This window comes from Poecile atricapillus, chromosome Z (genome assembly GCF_030490865.1).
Source record: "Poecile atricapillus isolate bPoeAtr1 chromosome Z, bPoeAtr1.hap1, whole genome shotgun sequence".
NCBI lineage: Eukaryota > Metazoa > Chordata > Aves > Passeriformes > Paridae > Poecile > Poecile atricapillus.
In genome coordinates this window covers 45,674,335-45,692,032 of record NC_081289.1, presented here as the reverse complement: position 1 = coordinate 45,692,032, position 17,698 = coordinate 45,674,335, and the positions used below count along the sequence as shown (strand labels likewise).

General features: G+C 38.7%; 1 long non-coding RNA gene across 1 annotated transcript; it reads right to left on the bottom strand.

Annotated features, from left to right (window-relative positions):
• Positions 1 to 1,911: 1,911 nt before the first annotated feature.
• On the bottom strand, positions 1,912 to 14,127 carry LOC131573895 (uncharacterized). The gene is made up of 3 exons (XR_009276289.1): positions 13,947 to 14,127; positions 9,241 to 9,325; positions 1,912 to 1,999 (listed from the first exon to the last, which is right to left on the bottom strand). It is a non-coding gene; the product is annotated as an uncharacterized LOC131573895 (long non-coding RNA).
• Positions 14,128 to 17,698: the final 3,571 nt, after the last annotated feature.

The following is a 17,698-nucleotide window of genomic DNA, read 5'->3' as shown; positions in this document are numbered from 1 at the left end:
TGTCCTACCAGGGAGAAACCAACCAGTATGAAAACCATCTCACCTAGACAGAAGGTCAATATTTCATATCAATGTGAATTGCCCAGCACACACTTTAGAAACAGTGGAAAGAAGCAGGTGCCTCTGGTAAACAATTTCTCTGCCCTGTTTTTTAGGATTGAACACAGTACCCTCTAAAGGTGCTTATTTTTTTAAGAAAAGCACCTCAGCCTGAGGTGCCAATTTGAGCTGAAAATGATATATGTTTAGATCCCTAACTTAGGGCAGTTGAATCTCACTACTAAACTAATGTGTGACTTCTGTGAAATTAAATTTTTGAGCTAAAGCATTTTGTGGAAAAAGCCAGCAAATCTTGTGTTTAAAATGATCAGTTGTGAAGGATCTGCTGCATTTTATAGTAAATCTAGTAAATTTTCTAGTGTTTTAAAAGCTTTTGCTTGATTTATAGCTTGATTTAGTCCACCTTCAACTTTTATCAGATAGATCTCATTAAACCCTGGCCTGCCCCTGCAAGCTACTGCATAGCTTTGCTCCCATGAAGTGTATGTGAGGATTTATCTCCTTTTAATTCTCTTGTCTCAGTATCAGGTGTCTAGCCTGAATAAATCATTTACTTTGCCCTCGCAGCCCATGGAGACAGATAATGATTTATCCAGGTTGTTTGGGACATTTGTTTTCTGCTGGAGGAAAAGCATCCTGGGGTGATGACACTTTCCTTCAGTTACACAGTAGGCCTGGAAGAGGTGACTTACACTAGGTGACACTAGATCAACTACGATAAGGTGGAATAAATTCTTCTCTGAGGTGTGCTCATGACATTCCTAACCTTGGTTTCATTAAATTAAGCACACTAAGCCAATGGAAACCACCTTTAAAGGTTTTCTTAAATTATTTTTCCCCAAATTCCTTCCCTGTCTTCTATAGTCTGTTATGTTATTCTCAATTGAATTATTCTGAATTTCTTAACACTCCTCTCAATAAGTGGACACCAGAAGTGGACACTCTTGGCTCAAAGAAACAAACTGCCCTGCTCCTACTTGGGATTCCCACTTGAAACTGTAAGTGCTTTGGACAATGCCCAGTCACTCATGCCTCAGTATGATTGTTTTTCTCCCATGAACCTCAAATCCTTTCCAAATAACCATATACCAAAACATGGTTCTCCATCCTGTGCACATGGCCTACGTTCTTTGAAAGGATAAATGTTTTGAGGGACTAAAATAAGCTGATTTATTTTTAAATTCCAGATCTCAAGACACATAAGGCAGACACTTTGTAGAAAGGTAATATTTAATCTGTAAAATTTGACCTTAGCTTAAATCACAGGGATGTGGCTCAGAGGAGACAGTATTTTGTAAACCATATGTTCTCTACTTATGGAATCACGGTGTAGCCACAGAAAGAAGTCCAAAATTAACTGTTTGAATGCCTGACAATCTGTGATGCAGAGGAATCCTGCAGGAATTCTGCCTCATGCTCACACATCCCTCATATGTGCAGTGGCAGGTCTTTGGAAGGAGACCTACATTTTCTGTGTACATAAATGTCAGTTTGGTTGGAATATGATCTCAGCTGAACCAGCCTGAATCTAAAGGAACATTACTGACTGTGCAGCTGTCACTCTAGGTTTACACACTTGTAACTCAGCCCATTCTGAAATCCCAGTCAGTCTGCATCCTCATGGAATGAGTGTATAATTTACTGAAAGTTTGTCTGGAAGAGAGAAAATAAGACAAAGGATACACAGAAAAATTGCTCCATTTCTCAGATGTCCTCAGAACCTTAGGAAAATGTCAGGTGCTTTTAAAGAGAGGATACAGAGACTGGTTTGGTGTACTTTATCCTGGGTTGCCATTGTAAGGATGTATTGATTATGTTGGGGAACACCTATATACAGACAGATGTAATCCTGTGGCTCTTTGTCTCCAGGCCAGAAGTTATTTTCCAATTGCTGTTGCTTGTGCTCAAAATAGCAGGTCTTGCCTGGTATTTTTGTTTTCTGGAATAGAATACAACATTAGCCCATGGTGAGAGGAAAAGATTGGAATATTTTAACCCAATATATTTTTAAGGAGGTCTGAAGTACTCCAGTGTCACAGATTAAAGCATTCCCATGGAAACATATGGCAAACATTAGTCCTTAAAACTAAACTGTGTTACACTTGAAGTTGTACATAAAAACTGCAGGCACCTGCTCCCATTTCTGTTCCATGCTATACAAGTACTCCTGGGAATTTTTTCTTTTTATGTCCTGTTTTTATTTTATTTACTAAAGTCTTCTGATAATAAAAAAGAAAAATATTCACATAATTCAAAATGGTAATTAAAAGACTTGCTTTCTACAAAATAATTGCCCTATATTTTTTTCTTGTGGTTTATTTATTCACCTTTCCTCCACTTCTTCCCACACTTGGGTCTTTTACTCAGATTTTTTTTCCCCTGAGGAGTTGGAGATGAAATCATCATCATTAAATATTTAATTTTATTCCATATCCCTCACAGCTTCAGATTTACTCCTCTGAGAATGTGTTTTATTTTAGCCATCGTAGTTTGATGGTGATTACCAGAGGCTAACTTTAATAAAGGTGACTGAAGGTTTTCCTAGTGAATAATTTTCTTTTGGAAATACTCCAAAGAACAGATCTTTACCAAGAATGTATCAAAGCATAAATAAATTGCAAAAAGAAAACACTGCAACAGTAAAACTGCCATGAGTGTACCAAAATGCTTTATGCTGGCTATGCAGAAATACAGATTTTTGGTTTTATTTATTTTCATTTCAATTTGCTGTATGCTTAAATGTAGCATGAAATATGTATTTCCTACTATGTACTGTTATACATTTTCAAATTGTCACAGTAAAGTGATCTTAAATCAAAATAGATTATAACAACTATATAAATTCTTGCACAGTGCGTCCAAACAACACAAGACTGGATCCTTTTGGAGCTGGTGCAGTGAAACAAGACCCAAGCTCCAGCAGGCTTTCAAGCACCTCAGCGAACATCCCTGGAGTTTCCTGTGCCCTGGAGATGGCTTAGCTCACACCTGAGCAATGCCCTCTATAATTACCTTTTTTGTTCTCATTCCTTTTCACTTTCCTACCTCTTTCCCCCAGCCTATTTCTCTCTCCCTCCTCCAAGCCCCTGCTCTGTGTCTGTGTGATAGCTGGTGGGAGAGTGGTGTGCCCCGTCTCCTTCTGGGCATGGAAGAGCTGTGGGCTGCCCAGTTTCTTGCACAGGGAGCCAGCAATCACATCCTCCAGCTCACAGCAAAAGCTCTGTCAGCCTCTGCACAGAGCAGAGAGTTGGGACTGGCTCTGAAATACGTTTCTTATTATATAAGGATTTGGGCTTGAGGAAATATAATGATAGCAAGTGGCTATAATGGAAATTGTTTTGGCATGATATGACTCAAAAGCCCTAGCTCTAGCCACCATTCCCCCCCCAGTATGCTAGTACACACACCAGGAAGATTTGAGTCAATTAGCAAGCCTCAGTCACAATTGACTTGGGGAGGAAGAGCCTATCCACTTGAGACTCTTCAGATGTGTAACTAATAACATGTTGTCAGCTTACATTAATTTTTACACAGCTTGGCTACATCAGAGATATACAGACAAAATCTAGTGTTCAGAGAAACGACATGGAGTTGAGGACTCCACAGGGAACTTAATCAGTGCAGACATTATATTGATCACAAGCAGTTTTTTTGTTGTGATGAGATTTCTCTCCTTCTGTAACTCTTTTACAATAATGTGTAGGAGGAAAGATAATAGAATGGAAATTGCATCTGTGAAATACAAGAGGGTGTTGGAATATTTTGTGAAATGCTGCTCAGTGATGCCAAACATCTCTCACAGTACCAGTTCTCTGTCAGAAAGATGCATCCAATATGCATAAATGTAGGTGACTTTCAGCCTCAGGAATATGGATTGTCATATAATCATAAAATATTTGAATGGCCTGAGTTAGAAGGGGCCTTAAATTATTTAGTTCCAATCCCCCTATCATAGGCAGTAACACCTTTTACTAGACCAGGTAGTTCAGAGCCCCACCCAGCCTGGCCTTGAACACTTCCAGGGATGGGGCACCCACAGCTTTTCTGGACAACCTGTTCAAGTGTCTAACCACCCCCAGAGTAAAGGATTTCTCCCTAATATCTAATCCAAACCTACTCTCAGTTTGAAGCCATTCCCCCTTGTCCTGTCACTCCATGCTCTTGTGAAAGGTCTCTTGCCATCCTTCTCACAGGCTCCCTTTGGGTACTGGAAGGCCACAATTAGGATTACTTATGAAGGGCTGAGTCTTATCTCAGTTAAATCTGCATGATCTGAAATGAATTGATTTGATCTTACTAATGCAAACGTGATCCAAGGCTGGCACTATGTTTAACCTGAGGAAACTGTTGCCCTTTTCTTCAATAGCATTATATTCTCAAAATAAATTGTTAAAACTGATGATTTAAAAAAAAAAATAATGAAATTTTGTAAAGAAAATTGAAAGTTTATCTAGAGCCAAACCTCCCAGACATCTACTTGACACCAGGAAGCAGCAATTCCAGATCTCTTTTTTAACTCTTGGGGTAAGAAGATATACATCAGGGGGCCACACAGAGAAAACACTGAGGCAGAGTCCCATTTTATCTATGAAATATCAAGGCATAGATTAACTCAGTAACTTTGCCTGAAGACACACAGATAAGGTCAAGATATAGGATTCTGTCAGTATAAAGGCTAATGCCTTGCTTAAAATACAGAGTTACAGTATGAGTCAAAAGAAAAGCCTAGACCAAAGTACTGTTCACTTGGCACCATTTTGTGCTCTCCGGAATTGACTTTATCACCTACAGTTATCCCACACAGCAAAGGTATCTGAGAGTCTCACAAGTACCAAGTGTCCATAACCTAAAGGATGGGAAACATCATGTTACATAAAAAGAAATTGTTCAGCTCAACACTGTTAATGTTTATTTATTTATCTATTTATTTCTATTCCATAAAGTACATCAGTTAAATTATTTAGGAGTCGACTCTCATGCATCTAATGGCTGAATGTGTCCAGAATACTGCAGTTTAACAGAAAAAAAAATTATGTGGGAAATCCAAAATTTCTCAATCAGATTTCATACTTTGGCTAAAAATTAAGAAGGGTGTTACTAGTTGTGCAAAGTTCTATCTTGCTGTTACTTTGCTGTTAGTATGTCCAGAGGTTATTGACTATATTAAGGACATTAATTCTGCTCTTAATCTAGTTCATTGTAATTTTTAAGTTTAATAGTTTATTCTGATGCTCTGATGCAACCATCTGAACGAGCACAATGAAGCCTAAATCTGTATTAGGCTAACATACACCTTGTATTCTTTAAGAGTTCCCACTTCAAAAAGAAATGTGCCAATTAGTTTTTAATAAAATCTCATTGTTTTAATAAAACATTTTTTTAAGATGTGTTTAACATCACAAGCTTGTTCAGACTCTGATTCTGGTTTTGTTAAGATATAATCAGAAAAATATACTTTCAATCAGTCTTACACAAATGATTTTTTTTTCCTAAAGAGGTTGTGTCATAAAAAAGACCAGGCAGCAAAAGTAGTAAGGAGATGCTCTGGTGGAGTGACTCTGCAATACACAGTGAAGGCAACCTTTCCTTTGAAAGGACATTGTCTTTCAAAACTTGTTACACTCTCACAAATTCAGGGGAGTGGGGAGTAGTTATTTATTTCCATTCTGGGGCACTCTGCAGTGTCAGGCCCACAGCTGGAGTGGGGAAACCTCTCTCATTTTCCAACATCCAACCCATGCTGTACAGTTTCCTCTTCCAAAGTCATAGAAAATCCTGCCTGCAATCCCACTGACCATGTCTCTCTTCATGTTGGAATGCGTTTACTGCAAAGCAAACCTTAGCCTACAAGCCCCTAAGAATGTATCTCTGTACTCCAAGGCTAAGTTAAACCTGCCTGCACTGATAGAAACTGTGAAACAGAGAAAGACTCATCTTGAATGATGAGCATTTACAGCTAAGGCAATACTGTGGTCCAGTGACCTGGAAATATTTGAGAAGTGTACCCAAATGACACTGTGGAGCTGCTTTGAAAGCAGTAGCATGGTACAAGATTTTCACAGCATGTTCATGTTTAGTGCAAGGCAGTTTCAGGAAAAAATTACTTCTGCAAAGGAGTGGCCAGTTTTCCCTCCAACAAATTAATCAGTCATCCTGTGTATGACACTTATTTCAGAGGTACTGTTGAGAAAGAGCAGATTTCAGAAGTACCATTTGTATAAACTTAAGGAGCAAAATCAAAATAAACTTCTGGGGAAAATTACTGCTTGCTTTCTGCTAAAGTTTCCAAAGGATAGTGAAGCACACATGAATTTCAATTTCAGTTGAATTGAAGTTCAATTTTAGATCAACGTGAATAAAAGAGTTTATATGTAATTCCAGACAATCTTCAGCAGCCTGCATTCAGGGCAGAAAACATGTACTGCAAATCATGGGGCAAAGGGGACCTAAACAAACACCGCCTATGGAATACTACAGGCCTGGAAATGATCTTGCAGCTCTTCTAGTACAATACCCTACACTGAAAAAAGACCAAAGATGCCTATAACTTTCAAAGAAGTTGTGTGCCTTACTTGTTTTTAAAAATCCTCTAACAAAAGAAAAGAAAAAGCTGCAGCAGCATCAGTCAATAGTCTCCCCCATTGTTTCATTGTCCTTTGGCCAAAAGGCTGTCCTTATTCTTCAGCCAAGGCCAGTTAACTTGTCAGCAGTGAGCAGGGTCAATACAATTTGTTCTTGTCGAATCTGTCAGCAGTTTTCACCGTTTAAATATGCTCTAGGCACTTATACATTGGTTACCTAACCACCTATTCCAGAATAATTCCAGGAACTGGTATTGCACTGAATAGTCTATAATTCCCTGCTTGTGGTTGGATTTTTTTTTTCAAGGTAGGTATTGTATTTGCTTTTCTTGCATGGGATCTGCCCATCTTCTGTGTGTTTGCAAAGATAATAGCACATTTCAGAGATTTTTTAATATTTTTTTAAAGGAGTGAAGTTGAATATCATCAGGACTTGATGGGTTCAATTACACTTAACTTATCCAGACTTTTTAACTTAATTTATCACTATTCTGGTCATCTCCTACTTTCACATTAAATTTAATTTAGTTAAGTATCTGATCGGAAATTAATCTTTTTATGTGAAGAGAGCGAACACTTCAGGACTCTGAAAATTGCCTGTTAGGTTATGAACCTTAACTTTGCCCTTCTTTTGCTTCTCATGTACTTCTTTTACCTTGCATAATTTTGCTATCTTTAAGTTCCAAAATAATGTTAACACCTTATCCTCTGAACTTTCTCCATTCCTATTCAACTCATATAATTATGTATTTGTGTGACTCCTTTTGATTTTAGGTTCTTAGGAAGATCTTGATGCAGTTGTAATGCACTTTGCTCCTAGTATTTTAAGTTAACTCCTATAAGTTCATCACTGTACGTTTGATGTAGCTCCTTCCATTCCTGATGTGCTTTATCTCTCAGATTGTGTATTTCAGAAGGTCAAGTAGCACTTCTTTTTACTGATCTCTAGGCTTCTCTCACCGTGCTTTCTTCTAAAATTTAGCTCACTTCTAGCTTTAACAACCTCACTGATGCAGTGATTGCTGGTTTGTGGGTGACTAAATTAGAGGGTTTTGTTACTGAGATTCTTAAATTGGAAACAATGATAGAAAACTGAAGTGCCATTGTGCTTCAGTTGCGAAACTTAAAATTGCTCACAGACACAGTATATTTATATATATTGTTCATGTAAAGATTACTGACAATCTCAGAGGATTTTTGAAACGTTTAAGAAACTCTGCTTTGAATATCAAAAGTCAGTCTTAAATTGTCATATATTGAATAATGTGTCTTATGTTGTCAGATCATAGCTGGATATGGACACCTTTGCAGGAAGTCCTCAGGGATAAAAGGCCTCCTTGGACCTCTTGACATGTACACATCACATCCTCATCATGGTCATGAGCAAGGCCCATGAGGTAGGGATAGAGGGAAATAAAGAAAAAAGAGGTTGCATAGGGACAGTGTAGTTAAGTCTGGCTTATATTCGTGAATTCATGTAGAAACTAAATAAAAGCAAAATTTAAAGAAACCTCAAAAAAACCTTCCAGATGTTGCTATTTTTCAAAGAAGGAAGTACAGCTGACAGAAGGCAAAGCCTAAACTCTAGTTGTGTCAGCAGATTAATGTCAGGAATATGCCAGTGTCACTCCATGGAGTGGTCAGTGGTGACAACTTTTTCTCAATAAGAAGCAGTAAGAGGCTTCAAATCCATACAGCCAAAATCAGCATCTCTCTGTCAGCCTAGAAATGTCAGCTGGCATCCAATCTTCACTGATCAGTAAGGCTCCTTTCTGGCTACTACAGCACCCAGCTCAGCTTCAAGGACTGGCTTAGTATGTGAGATTTTGGAGAGCCTTTCAGAATGAATATCACAGAAAAGTATTTGTCACAACTACAAAAATGGGCCTTTGAAAGGATTCAGAGCTAGACTCAAATGGTCCATTATGGCAAAATTCCTGCAGGCTAATGTATGCTAAAGGACATTAGTCTTCCATTTATTTTCCCGTGTGGTCAAGTGCAGAGAGAAAGGCTTTCTGAAGCTTTAAACTGTCTTCTGGAGGAAAAGATCTCTCCTCAAGCAAAGCAGATGGCAGGAAGCTACAGTATGGGAGTTATTGTATTAAAATGCAATAGTCGTAGCAAGAATGTCATGATCTCTTTGAAAACACAGGCACTGTATATTAATAAATACCTACCTGTAAACATATTTTCTCCTCAAAGTACAATGCATGCTTACTGTTCTTCATGAAAACACTCAAAAATAATCCAAGGTGTGGAAAGATCTTAATATGCTACACACTACTATAATGCTTCCTGTCCCCAGAAATCAAAATGCTTTGCTAGTACTAATGAACTACTCCACAAAGATGCTCAGAGTCAGATTTTAAAGTAGACATTACCGAAACATCATTCACACAGTATTCCACAGTGGTTATCAGTAATCAGGAATAGTAGCTTACAGCTTCCTGGACGTACATTAAGCTCCTTTTTGAAGTCCTACAAGCCTGGTCAAACTCCTTTCATGTGCTCTAGGAAAAAGAAGCAATCCTTATCAGAAAGATAAGGCTAATCCTACTTTGATCTATATGAGTGTATTGGAATACCTGAAATGCGGTACCTGTACATTCTGTTGACAGCATGCAGTTGGTCTAGAAGAACAGTGTTTCTTCTGCCTTCCATGAGCAGAGAATCTCCCATACTGGCTGTTCAGAAAACCATACAGAGCAACCATCATCTTTTGTATTTAGTCTCCAGAGATACACATGCATTTTCCCCTCTTACTGTGTCAGTTCTTCTCCTCCCACTAAAAGGGTGAAATATTAATTGGCACAGCTGACAGCAATAAACATACCCTGTTGCAAATACATCTCTGAAGAAGAAAATGTTACATTTTCTCTATAAAGCAAATTAAGTTAGTAACTTCATTTTCTTCAGGGGAAAAAAAAAAAAATCCTGAACACTTCTACTTCAGTGACACTATTTCAGTATATTACAAGTGATGGCTTGGAGGATGAGGCAGGCTCCATGCAGAAAAGTGTGGAGGGAGCAAAGTTATGGTAGTTCTGTGTTCCAGTTGGAATCCCTTTTGCAGATGTAGTGTGCCTGGATATCTGGGCTTACTAGTTTTCTATACCCCAACCCTAGGTGTAACCCCAACCCCAGGCTGAGCACTTAAAACTGCATGGGTGTGACACTGCTACCAAGTAGAAAGGTGTGCAGGGATCCATGTTGTGGCAGTTCTGTGTTCTCCTTGGCATGCCTTTCACAGCTGCACTGCGCCTGGAGCTCTGGGCTTTATGGTTTTCTGAACCCAATTGCTGGAGTAACCCTAACCCTAGACAGAGAACTACTCAAAACCAGAAAAACTTAACAGAAGTTTCCAGGTCACTAGTCCTCTGCAACTCTTAGAAATCAGTCCAGTTATCCACTGCCTCTTAGGGAAATGATGGATTAATATTAACATGGTCTACCTACTGGGAGCAATGTGGCCTGAATGTGTGATGAAAATTAAAGATAACCAGAAAGTACTTCTCTGTCCATGTGTAAGGCCTTGTTATTTCTGGGATGACTGATCTGCACCTGCGTTATTGAGACAATAGTTCCCCATGTGGGAGGAAATTAGTAAGGCAGTACGAAAATTTAATATATTTTCAAAAGCCTGAGCCCCTATGAAGGTTCAGGTGCTGCTTTTGTTTTTCACTTTTGACTTCTGCACATTATTTTCCCACTTTTACTCAAAGGGTAGTATTCTTCTTCTGGCAAAATTTTCCCACTGTAACATTTCTATTTTTAACAAATTGCAGCCTGTGCTCTCCACAAAAGAAGCTCATTGCCGCTGGACAGCAAGAAAACAGCACCTGAGGCCTAGTCTTCACTCTGTCTTTGAACAGTTCTGATAAGAAAAAGGGGTCCTCTCACACGTCACCACTGTGAAATGCACCCTGCATAATAGAGCAAGTGACATATCCACACAGATAATGAAAGCTAGTGTAGTTCTCAATTCCCTTTAGTAGATGAGCATAAATTTTGCAAGTTATGCCTTACTGAGCAGAATCTGTAGGACAGCTTCAGGAAATGTCCCAAAAACTCTTGAGTTATTACCAGAGCCCATAGTATCTTGTACAGGCCTAAATTGTATCTACTGGATAGGGAGAGATTTACGGGTATTTTCGAAGAGTGTGAAAATGAAAAAATAGCTTTATAACATTTTTATGCACCATAATGATAAGAATTAAAAAACTTCCTTCTATCACTTTTATTATGAAGCAATTATAAATCACCATGAACGTGCCAAGTACACAGCACATTGATTCTTCTGGCATGCTTTCCAACAATTTCTCCCTGATGAATATAAAAGGAGCAGGGTCTGGCTGTGCTGGAGAGCTGGCCATGTGAATTCTTATCACTCCCAGGCACTTAGATGAGGTGACTGACAGGCACATGACTGAGTTGGGAATTCATCACAAGCAGTCCAGCAAGCAGTACTTTGCAACAGCAATTTTCCACATGAAGCACCAATGAGAATTAGTTTTCTTTAATATGAAATTATAATGCCAAGAGCCACACTGACAACCCTATAATAAAATTCTTGGTGAATAAGTGATGAGAACGTATCTTCTACACTCTTACAATATAAATGTTTTCCTTGCTATGTGAAGGGAAGAAGCCTGTTTTCACAACTGATATGAAGCAGGTGCTGTTGAAAGCCTTCTGACTCTGCATTCGGTGTGAATTACTAGGTGGGACTGCTAAAAGACAAAACGTTACAGCGTTAAAGGACAAAAATTACTGTTTTCAGTAAATGCAGTGATTTCTGACATTCTACTGTATTTTTTTTTAATCTGTAATGGGAAGGAAATTAAAAAAAAAATTATATGCCACAAATGTAGCAACAATAATAACAGCATGTGTAAATATATTTTTAAAATGTGAAATGACATACATGACAGCATAATCAACAAATCAGCTTATCTCTACAGAAAATATGGATCAGAGAGACCATTCACTGCAACATGATAATTTTGTTTAATTATATGGGCTGATTATCCATGCTTGAAAATAAAAAGGGGAGGGGATACACATACATTGAAAAATAGTTGCATTATCTTTTTTTTGACAAAAAGAGAAGGAGAAGGGAGAAAACATAATTCTTTCATCCTCAAATTCCAAATCAACTGATAGAGTTCCAACAAAATATGTCATTCACTTGCATTCGTGAAAGTAGTTTAAAAAATAAGACTTGAAGTGATTTCAGGCAATAGCTCAAATATATTAACTTTTGCTTATCAAAACAAGGTCAGAGAAGCAAGTATACCCTCTGCTCTTTTGCAAAACACCTCCTTTACTGAGATCCAGCTTTGACTTACATGTGAGTGGTGAAAAGCTTTGTTTCCCTTCCACCAGTGTTTTTATAGGCAGCGGTGGACTGCCTGGAAAGAAGCTCAAGATTTTGTTTTTCTGAGTTCTCACGTAAAAAGAAAAAAAAACAAAAAACATAAATAAATAAATAAATAAATCAAACAAATCTAGTGGCTCTCTGATTCTGGTGTCAGGTAAAAAGAGCAAAGAGGACAGAAGTCAGATGTAGCCTGGTCTGAGGCTCTTTCTAGTACTATAAACACTTCTGCTCCAAAGGCAAAAGGGTAAATGAGCTGCTCCAGGCAACAGCAGCTCTTATCAGAGCTAATTTATTTTGTGGTCTATTATTGCCGACATCACCTCAGCTACCAGGGAAAGCGCTAGAAATCCTTTTGTTTCTGTGAAAGGACATTTTGTCTTATGCAAAGGCAGCACTTGCTGAGGCTCTCACATATTGGAGCCTCTACCCCTTCAGAAGAGGGTGTCTAAAATTTGTTTGGATTTGATGAGCACTTTGAATTTAGGACCATTAACCCTTGAGTGGAGAAATTGGCAGTATACCATATTCTGCAGCGCTTAATCAAACATGTTCACTCCCCCTCAACTGCTCTTTCCCTCTCCTGATGTTCCTATCAGGAATATATGCTATAGCAGCCTATTATGCTCCGTGCATAGTTCAAAAGTACAAATAAAAGCACTGAGTTCAAAATGGGATCTGTAGTAAACCTAAATGAGGATTGCAATTGAATTTGTTAAGCTAATCTCATTGAAGAAAACATCTTCCCAATTGTCTAGGAAAGGTCTGTATAATACAATTTGGCTCTAGCTTGCCTAGGAAATAGTTGACCCCTGGTTTTCATGAAATGTAATCATATAGACTGGACAGCCTCCTTATCTACCAGAGTCACTTTATGCTAACAGAGTTGTTTCACATCACTGATGGTTTCTATATCAATTTAGTTAAGTTGATGCAAGAAGTTTCAGGAATAGTCTTTCTTGTTTAAAAAAAAAACTAAAATATGCCATTTTGAATTATTCAAATGAGACAGAAAATATCAGTTAAATGAAAACAACCCACAGGTTTATGCTTGAATAATCTCACGTTTGATCAAAGAATACTTAAATCCACAACTAACTTCTCCTGGCATCTCGATGATATCAAGCGGATTATATAATTCTTGACCCTCCTTGCCCTCCCTACTAAATGCAGACTTCATTAGGAGAACTAAATGAGAAAATATTATTCCAGTTAATTACGTTACTCTGTAAAGGAAAGGAAAATAGATTCATACAAAGAAAAGAATCCTCCTAACAAAATCAGAACATAAACCAGTAATTCACAAGAAAAATACTTTCTCCATTGCAACTGTTCAGTCCTTTAATGTTAGAAATTTCTTTTAAGAAAGGAAGAAAAGTATGGTCCTTTTACTTATGACATGATTTCTGTTCAGCAAATTTGGGATAGCCCTTGTTCAGAAACTACTATTAATAATACTGTTATGCTTTAATTTTTGTATGGATAATTTTCATAGCTTTATTACTGTCAGAACTCTGTTAACATACAGAACCTTCAAAATACCCATGAAATCTGAATTTAGGTAATAAATTCTTGGGTTTTGGGGTTTTTTTTGTTGTTGTATTTTTTTTATTATTATTATTTTTAACGTGTACACACTGAAGATAAGAGATAAGATATTAGCCTTCTTTTAAAATATCAAGTTAACTTTGGTTCAGATTATTTCTTGCCCTTATCCCCTTCAACCTCAAATTTCTCCTTTTATTCATATCTGAGCCCTACTGGACAAATGGAAAAAGAGTAACAGAGGAAAAAAATCCTTAAATATGTGTTTTCTTTTTTCTGTATCTTTAATGATTCAAGTCCTGTTTACCAGAAAGAGCAAACATAAAGAAAAATCTAAATTGCTATATCTGTAAATTGAATGTGTATCCTAAGCCACTACTTACCAATGTCAGCTCTCATGCTTTAGAATCCACTTGGAAGTAGTTGTTTTAATTTATCAATTCAAATAATCCCTTACAGCAACTTTGCAGTTCATCCAGAAAGCATCTTCAGGAAGTCAGTCCTTAAGCTGAAAACCATGAAGGAAGAGGCTAGAAAAGGTTCTTGTACCTGCCACAGCCAAATGGTGACGATTCAGCCTTGAAGAGAGGGGTGTGCACTGGGGGTGATGGCCAGCAGCTGCAGTCCACAGGGGAGTGTCACTGCTGCATTACTTTAGAGATGATCACAACAGTGTGATTTGGCCCATAAAGGCTGCTTTATTTTCATTCAGTTCAGAGACACGAGAGGTGCATAGGAACAAGCTGTGGACAAGGTATAAAAGCACTCCAAAGGATTTACTCAAGAGGGAAGAAGTCATCTTTTGTGATCCTAAATTAAAGTTTTTGGTTTAATCACAATTTTGCCCTAGGGTTTTGGCTGTTCAGAAGAATGAGCTATATAATCTGATAGTTCTTTGACACTCAATAACTAGCAGTCCTTAGAAATCTGACTTTTTGAAGCAGTAATGCTAAGGAGACAGACACATTACTAACCTGGAGCACCACTTGCCTAGCAAGCAGGAGGTATATTACTGAGCTAAAAGCACACTGCATTTCTAACATAACTAACTGCAGATTAAAGGCTGCTGTCAGGAAAGCACCCTCAGCTTCCAGCATGGATGGCAGCTGCTCTGTGTATTTGAGAGGTGGTAGTAGTAGTAGTCAGATATTTTTCGTGTTCATTGTTAGTCAGGTGATCTGAGTCAGACACTGAATCTTACCAAGGTCAGAAGAGATGACCAGCTAGCAGCTTTACCTGTCTCCTGCCACTACAGATAAAGAACATGGGGACAAAGTGGTTGTGCAGCTGCTGTTGTTGCACTCCAGACTGACCTGAGAGGTTTCATGCTGGTTTTACATGACTTGTTTCCAACACACTCCACAGAAGCTGATGCCTGCAGGCATGTGTGGTACTGGAAACAGACAGAGGCAGGGACATAATTTCCCAAAGCTGCCTTCAGACCTTACCCTTATTTTTGATCCATGAGACAGCTGGCACGAATTTGATAGACCCTCAAGTAGGAGAAAAGCTGCTTACCACAAATAAAGGGGTGGAGGACATATATTCAAAGGAGCCCCCACGAAAAAAGACAGTGTTAAACTAAAGCTTAGAGCTCTGCCTATGACCTTGTGTGGCATGGTATCAGGCACTGGAAAGACAAAAAGCACCTTGAGGTCAGGAGAGCATGGTGGGGAATATCTCACTCCAGGCGTCTTGTAGAGGCAGCAAGTGACACCATGGCCCAGTCACAGGCTTCTTGCCAGTAGCTTGGTACCTCTGCCTCACTGAAAACCCATTTTAAGAGTGTGCCTGGACTGGTGCCAGAGCATTCAACACCTCACAGAGCTGCACTCTCTCTGCATTAAAAATATCATTCAGCTTCTTTGTAGTTGCTGGAAACATCAATGGGAAATCCAAGACAGACTAATGGGGAAGACATGGTTGTATGACAGGACTGTCAACAATACCTTTCTAGGAGAGTAGAGCACAGCAGAGCTGCAAGGGTGGCATCTGAGCAGCCCCTTCTGCCCATGGACAACCAGGGTGCTGCAAGGCCATGGAGCTGGATGGCAGCACCGGCTCCCTGCCCACAGCCCCGACGGGGCTCACATTGCTGTGGAAGGAGAGGAAATGATAGCTGCAGTGGCTTTCCACAGCCTTCCAAGACAAGAGAGGACTGGGGCTGTGGATTATGGTGTTGGTGCTATAGATAAATATTCATTAATTATTAAAAAAAATCTTCATCATACTTCATTAAACCTACTGAATGCATGAGGCTATGATAATGTAAAGAAGCAGCAAAAAAGGCAAATCTTTCAAAAGCTTTGTTTTTACCACCTTGCTCATACTCATGGTTTCAACTGTGAGCACTTGGAAGGAATCAGTAAAATACAGCCAGTTAACAGTCACAGTGAGTATCTGCTGTTTAGATCAATGCTCAGCTTCTCCAGTCATCTGTCAGGATTACTCTGATCCCACAAATCCCCATGCTTTTGCTGCAGGGCAGCAGCCCTGCGGGGGAAAGGAAGGAGGGCTCTCTCCCTTTTTTTGTTTCGGACTACCATACAGGTTCTAGACGCTCAGTGAGTTCGATATGCCATACTCCCACTGCCCTGTGCTGGAAGGAGCAGTGGCGTGCACCTGCTCAGCTGTAGCTGATAAGGAGAAGTGTGTATGCCTCCCACACACACTGACAGCCGCCTGTTTTCTTTTTCTGCCCAATTTGGAACTGCCCATCCGCGCTCTTGTGTAAACACTGAAAACTGGGTCAATCAACCTGATGTATGACAACAGAGAGTAACATCTGCCCACAGCTGTAACTGATCTGTACAACTGTCTGCAGAATATTTGTCACTCTGCTTCCCGCTCTGCCTCACCACCATTTCAGCCCTTTGGCCCTGGGTCACCTGTCATCTTCTTGCACAACACAGAGGACATCATCCACTCAATCACCAACCATACCTGTGAAATAGCAGGAGATCATGCAACTTACTAAAATCTTTAAAAAAATTAAAAACCTTTGAGAAGGAGACAATGTCAAACCTTTGCCACAATGGCAGATGACTCAACCTGATTCTAGCAAAGACAATCACTGTTTTTCCATCATAATTTTTATGTAAAAATATAGATTTTGAGTTACTGTGTATACACAGATAAAAGAGGGAAACAGCTTTATGAAAGGACACTAACCTGCTTGACAGTTGAAGCTATTTTTAAATTTACACAGATAAATGTACAAATAATAGACCCAAAATTCTGGTCATATTCCTCTCCTCAGTATTTATTACCCTCTCCCTAGAAAAATAATTTCCACTTTCCTGAATATCTGAGTTAATATCTCCAGCTTTTTTATAATTCCACATACTTTGTACACAATACAGATACACTGCTTTCTGAGTTAATCTGTTTGTCAGATAGCTTGTCTTCAAACAATTAGCTACATCAGGATTTCTCCATAGCAAATCAATAGCTCTGGCTCAGCCAGAATCAACAGCTTTAGCATGTTGACACGCCTCTCAAAATAAATCACAAAAAATGGCAAGTGGCTGTTACCGTAAGCTTCTCGAAAATAAAGTTGCCATACCATGTAGCCCTTTGATTCTGATTGAGTTTATCCTTTATCCTTTCAGTACATTCCCCCAAAATAGAATGAGACAGACATGCTCCATTTACTTGTATTTGGTAAGTTGTAATTACTTGAGAAACTCCTTTGAAGTTGCTACTTATCAATGTGAGGAAGACTGGAAAAGTCCAGCCCAGGCCCAAGGTAAGCAAGCATAAAAAAGAAAAAGAAGGCACATTTAACAGAAAACGAAAAAGCTAATAGAACAGAATGCTCGTTACAACACACACTTCATGCAACCTATATTGCATAACCAGTCCAGATCAGTTTTACCACCCATAAACTTTATGATACATTCAAGAAAGAAAGCAGTACATACATGACAAGGGCCAAGTCTAGGTAAAATCTGTGTTTTCTGAATTTATAGTGTCTAAAATCTTTTATATTCTCATGAGTTTGTCCAAATACTGCATTTCCTCTTTTAGGAAAAAAGATTTAGGAAGCAAATTTACTAAGGCTACAGAAACCACGTGCCACTGAAAAAAAAAATTAAAATATTTTCCCAATTTCACAATTATCTTTGAAGAGAAG